Below are 6,155 nucleotides of genomic sequence, written 5' to 3'. Positions count from 1 at the left end.
CTTATCGATACTTGTTAAGGTACTTATAAATAAAATGGTTTAAAATTAATTAAAGTCTTTTCAGTAAAACAGAAAACCATAAGATCACGAATTATTACAAAAATAACGATAACGTTTAGTGAGAAATTCTTTTAGATTTTATATATTTTAAAATTTTTATATTTCAAATATTTTTTTAATTATTAAAATATATCTAAATATACTTTAACGGTTTTTAAAGTTAATGAATTGTCGCCATCGTTTTTAGGAACTTTCGTTCAATACCAATTTGTGATATTGGTTGCATACTTTGTGGGGTACAATAATTAATTACCACACTGTAGTTTTAGAAAGAACAAAAAGAATTTTTGCTAAATATTCAATAACTATAAGAAATATACCCAACAAACTATATATGTATATTTGTTATCAGAAAGAAATAACGAATTATTTTAGGCCATAGTCAACTATGGTTTGTATTTAAAAAATAAAGTTACTTGTAAAATCTCGAAAATAAAGCATAAGAAAAAAATTGTACCTTCGCCTCTGAATTGTTCGTAAAAAGTTGTCCCTACAATGTTTTAATTATAATACTCCATCTTTAGTAATAAGTGAGATATTCGCAAAATTTTCAGTTTTTGTCGATAGGGCGAAAACAAAAGTCGATAGCTGTTTGGAGTTTTCAGTATTAACAGTTTCTCGGAAAACGAGATCATGACATGTAAGCTACTTTTGGAGATAGCCTATGCGAACAACGAATTTGGGACACCCTGTACATCCAGTACATATTACCTTAATGCATATTCCCAAATAAACTTTGAAATGCCCTTTTGACACCTAACTTAACTGCTGGTAACCATTATTTTTATAAAAATATTCATACAATTAAGCAAATTTGAAATTATACATGGCCTGTGTCACTGAAATCACCTGCATGCTTATATACCCAATTTTTGTTTTGTATTTGAAACTGGCTATTGTGTAATAGTGGGGCAAATATGAGTGGCTTCGCTCAGGTTCACTGCATCTGTTGCTGAATAAAGTATAGTAATAACTTACCCTATACAGTTGTCCATAAAGTAGCGGATATATGTGATAAAATCATAATAAACAGTTTATGGGAAAAGACCCCTTGTCTTATGATTTACATTTTTTGCAATTTTTTGATTGGATTTAAAATTTTTTCTGCCATTTTTAAGTGAGTTATGACGTCATCGATATTTTTTTCATATATCTCCCATTTTCATTACGTAATATGAAAGATCATTTTTTCTGAATTTAGTACAGTCATTATTAATGTGTTCATGTTATTGTAAGGGGTATTGGGTCCTATAAATTAAATAGCACCTAAAGTTGACCCCTGAGGAACACCACTTGTAATATTCCCAGGGTTAGACATCACCGAGCTAAATTTAACAAATTCACTTCTATTTGTAAGATAATATGACAAAAGCTTACAAGCGTTCGGGCCGACATTGTAAGCGTACAGTTTACGTATTAAGATAGAATGAGACACACAATCAAAAGCTTTGGTAAGATCCAAAAAACTAGCCTCAGTGTATTGCGAAGCCTCAAAACCATCGACCAGATCCGCGACAAAATTTTGTATAGCCAGTGCCGTAGAGAGTCCTTTTCTAAAGCCAAATTGTTGTTTGTTAAAAATATTATTAGTTTCAAAATAATTGATTTTTCAATAGTATTTCAAAAATTTTTGACAACACCGGCAATATACTAATTTTGAATGTAGGAATTCATGTTGCGAGATTATTTAAATCAAAATATATGGGGCGGTGACCAAGATCATTTGGATAATTTTCCTATTTATCTGAATAATTTACATAAAAACTTAAAATTCACTTTAGAAATCGAAATTAATAAAATACATTAATTTCCTCGACGTAAATGTCGACCATTCCTCCGAAAATATAAAATACAACATCTTTAGAAAACCTTCCATGATATCTACAATAATACCTTACAATTCAGCACACTCTTTGTCGCAAAAGCTTTCTACTTTTCACTATTACATCAATGGAGCCCTACACTATCCGCTATCAAATGAAGATCTCACTACTGAATTTAATTTTATACAACAATTGGCCTTAGATAACGGATACCCCCTAAACTGATAGACAGCCTGTTTAGTAAAATTAAAAAACAAAGGGACCCCCTTTATATAAAACAAGAAAAAGAAACAATATACAAAGCTGTTCCATACAATTCCATTACTCATCAAGCGACGGACATCTTTGCTAAATATAACATAACGTTAGCTTTTAATAACAAAAACTCTATACTTAAAATCTTATCCAACCACCACCTAAAAACCAACAATAACATTTTTCAACAAAATGGCATTTACAAAGTCAATTGCACACAATGTCAATCTTCATATATAGGACAAATGGGACGCCAACTAGAGATGCACTTAAAAGAACATGAGAAAAAAGAAGACTCTAACATCTACAAGCACATTAATGAAACAAACCATACTATGGATTTCGAAGGTGTAAAATTGATCCACAAATGTGAAAATGTTTTCGTATGGACCTTCTGGAAATGATGGAAATATATCGGCACAGCAATCAAAAAAAAACACCAAACTACTCGACGACCAACTTGATTTTAAATATATGCCTATATTTACATACTTAAAGTTAACATAAAAATTAATTTTATTTTAAATTTATAGAATTATGGGTTTCGATCCATACAAAAGTGCCATCTCGTAACATTTCGTAACATCTGTAAAAACAAGTCTTGTTTTTCGTTTTTCGTGTATCTGTTTTGTTTTGTATTTTAGTTATTCTATTTACATATAAGGGTTATTATATTATAACACTAAACTCATAAAACCTCTATGACATTTCACGTTCTAAGAATAAAAACAAATTTTTCAACTTGACTGTAAGTATTTTATAAAAAAAATAAAAAATTGTTCAACGAAAAAACAAATTTGTAATTCTTTTTAATCATAGATTCGACTGATGATGGCTTTATAAGCCGAAACTAGTATCGAGTAAATAAAAAAGCGAGAAGTTGATCTATATTCATTTTCCTTTTAATATACTAATTGGTTTAAAGTTCGAAGGATCATCAATATCACCTTTTTTTAAATAGCGGCAAAACACTTAAATCTTAAATTTATCAGGAAAACATCCTGTGTTTAAATACTGATTGAACAGAGCAGTAAGTACTGGGATCAGACAGTTTTTGACTTTTTTTATCATGACCGCGTTTAAACCAAACGCATCAACCGATTTGCCAGGCTTTTGGGCGTCACAGGAATCCCGTACATACACCTGTGAGAAAGCTTTGAAGGTAAAATATTCCCCATTTGTATAATTGACATGTTCGAAGAGAAACGACAGCGGATCTTCGTTCCCTTCCAAATTATTAGCCAATCTATCCGATACATTTAAAAAGAAATTATTAAATTCATTCGCGTCTAAATTACTATCCTTTCCATCAGCATTCCCAGAAGACTTATGTCACAAACTAGCTCTCGAGAAGTTCTCGTTTCCCGTAGTGGGTTTCCTAGCTAGGTCCACGGAGCGGCTCGCGTACCCAACTGTCCACGCACTACCGTTTTCTTGATAGCTAGCAATGACTGAGTTAGGGTTTGGCACACTGCATTCGTTCACTTGAAAGCGAACGGCAGTAATTTGAAATTAAGAATAAAAATAGATTGAAAGAAAACGAAATTTCACTGCTAAAGAATAAGTTTGCTTTATTTTTGAACAAGAACGTATTATATTATATATATAAAAAAAAACAACTGACAAAGATTTTAAAAAGTAAAAATTACATGACATAAGCTATTCAACAACATCATTACGGAATTTGCCGAGGTGGTTAGCAGGTTCAATGAGAAATCGGAAGTTTAAGATTTTAATAACGCTTACCCGTTTGTTAAAGTAAAATATTCATCGAAGAAAGAGAATCCAATTCAACGAATTTTATAACTAAATTGCTGTAAGTTCAAATCGCACGACTCGAATTTAAAAACACAACAAAAACTTTAATTTCCCGGTTTCGCCCGATGCTTTTCTGTTCCAATCCCGTAACCGACTCCCCGATTTTTTCTTCATTTCTTCCCTGCTCCATCTACTCTAACTGCCACCTCGGCACATTCCTGCCAGAACCGCCTACGTAGTATTTAGTCTGGACCCTCGGTTCTCAAGACGCAACTTCGTAATTAAATTACAAAGTTCTGCCTGTATTGCGTTTTATTATTTTTTTTAATCGCTTTCGAATCCCAAAATGCGGTTTGTTACATCCCTCCCACCTTTTTAAAAGAAGGCTCCCCTAAGAGCCTTATTTATGATACCAAAATGAACAATACAAACCGCATTCTAGTATTTCCGATATCTACTTGAAATCTTAAGAATCAACAATCTCAATCGTTACAAAAAGTCTACATCTAAACACTTCTCAGTAACATAGAGTCCAATTTTCACATAATTTTAATTACGAAAACACATTTTTATTGATATTCTTTTGAAACAAAAAGTCAATTTTTTTTTTTTTTTTTTCATATGCATTTTAGTCACTTTCTTAAGAGTCTTTCACCGATTTTAAACTTAATTTATTAGAAATTATTTTAAAAGTTGTAACATAGTCCTTCACACCAAAACGTTTAAGAACTACCACGCACGCACAGTCAAGTAGTCGAAGTAGAGAAGCTGTCATCACATCTCGGGGCGACCTGACGGGTGCTACTACATTTCTTCGGTGGAAAATAAACATGTTCTCAGCTGGCTCCATTTATGTGTCGACGATAAGACATTGTTGATTTATTTAGAATGTTTTTTTTTTTTATTTAATGATTATTTACAAATGATAGGAATCGTATATTTCAGGATTTTTTTTGAATGAAGGACAATTTCGGAGTAAGTATTCTTGGTTTAATAGGATCTGTAACAGACGAAGTTGTCTGAATCTTGGTTACCATTTATTTCCGCATCCAACTTGGAGAGGTCGGTACCTCAGAATATATATTTGAAACCATCACTTCAGGGCTTGTGGAATTGGTTGCCTCAGGAACTATGTTAGTCGGAGTTTCTGGCGAAGCAAGATCCTCACCCCTTCTCTGATTAAGAAGCCACATCGTAAAATTTTTCCACAACTGGCCAAGATGACGATACCGCATCCCAAGGTTTTATATATTGCGTAGCCATTCAATATCACGCTAGCGAGTCCCTTTACGAAACACAATAAAACAATCACTTGTGCGATAACGTGCTCTTAGCAAATTTACGCAACTCTTCCGCATGAAATAGTTGAATCCAGTCCTTATTTTACTGTCTTCTTTCCCTGGATTTTTCTAATAATGACATTGTTTATAGCTGATCGTTCCAAGCCGACTTGTACTAGTTCTTGTGCTTGTCTGACGTCTTCGTTGTTATAAATTTCGGCCACTCCCAAATTCATAATGGTACTAAATTTTGATTTCTGAATCTTCATAAGGTAGAAGTCCATCAGGTGGTGTCTGGGATACCTGCAGTGGTGTTAAGGCTACCCAGGGCTTTTCAATCTGATACATTGGTGAATTAATGAGGTTGCGGTCAACCTGGTCTGCATAGTCCAGGAGTACATGTGTCATTGGCGACTCAAAATAGGACCGGTTATCTGTATCAGAGACAGGAAGTTCATGGTAACAAGTATACGTTTTTCTTACTTGCACTCTCTTTGGTACACATTTCAATATGTACAGGACTTCTCCGATTGCACGGCCGACATAACTCGTTTCATTCTTAGCGAGCAAACTAACGGTGGTTGGTGATAACGGGGCCAACAATAAGCGATTTTTATGTGTTTCTATATACGATTTGTCGGTGAATCCGGGCTCTTTGGACTATTTGCACTTGTAACATGTTTTCTACATAATTGGACCTTATTTGTGAACAATCTCCAACGTTTTTTTTTTTTTAGCGATATGAGACTAATATTAACACTACGGGCGCTACAATCGTATGCGATAATAAATTGTTAATCCTATATTTATGTAGGCTCCAATCGCCAATAAAGTAGTTAAGAGCGCTGAAACAAACAAAAACAAAAATCCGATTTTCCGGTGTTTAGTAATCAACAACAAAATAGACAATAAAAGCTATTAATTATATATTTTTTTTTTATTATTTAAAAAAAAAAAATAAATAAATTTATTTTCTTTT

This window comes from Onthophagus taurus, chromosome 7 (genome assembly GCF_036711975.1).
Source record: "Onthophagus taurus isolate NC chromosome 7, IU_Otau_3.0, whole genome shotgun sequence".
In the NCBI taxonomy this organism is placed as follows: Eukaryota; Metazoa; Arthropoda; class Insecta; order Coleoptera; family Scarabaeidae; genus Onthophagus; species Onthophagus taurus.
Note: the sequence above shows the minus strand (reverse complement) of the source record.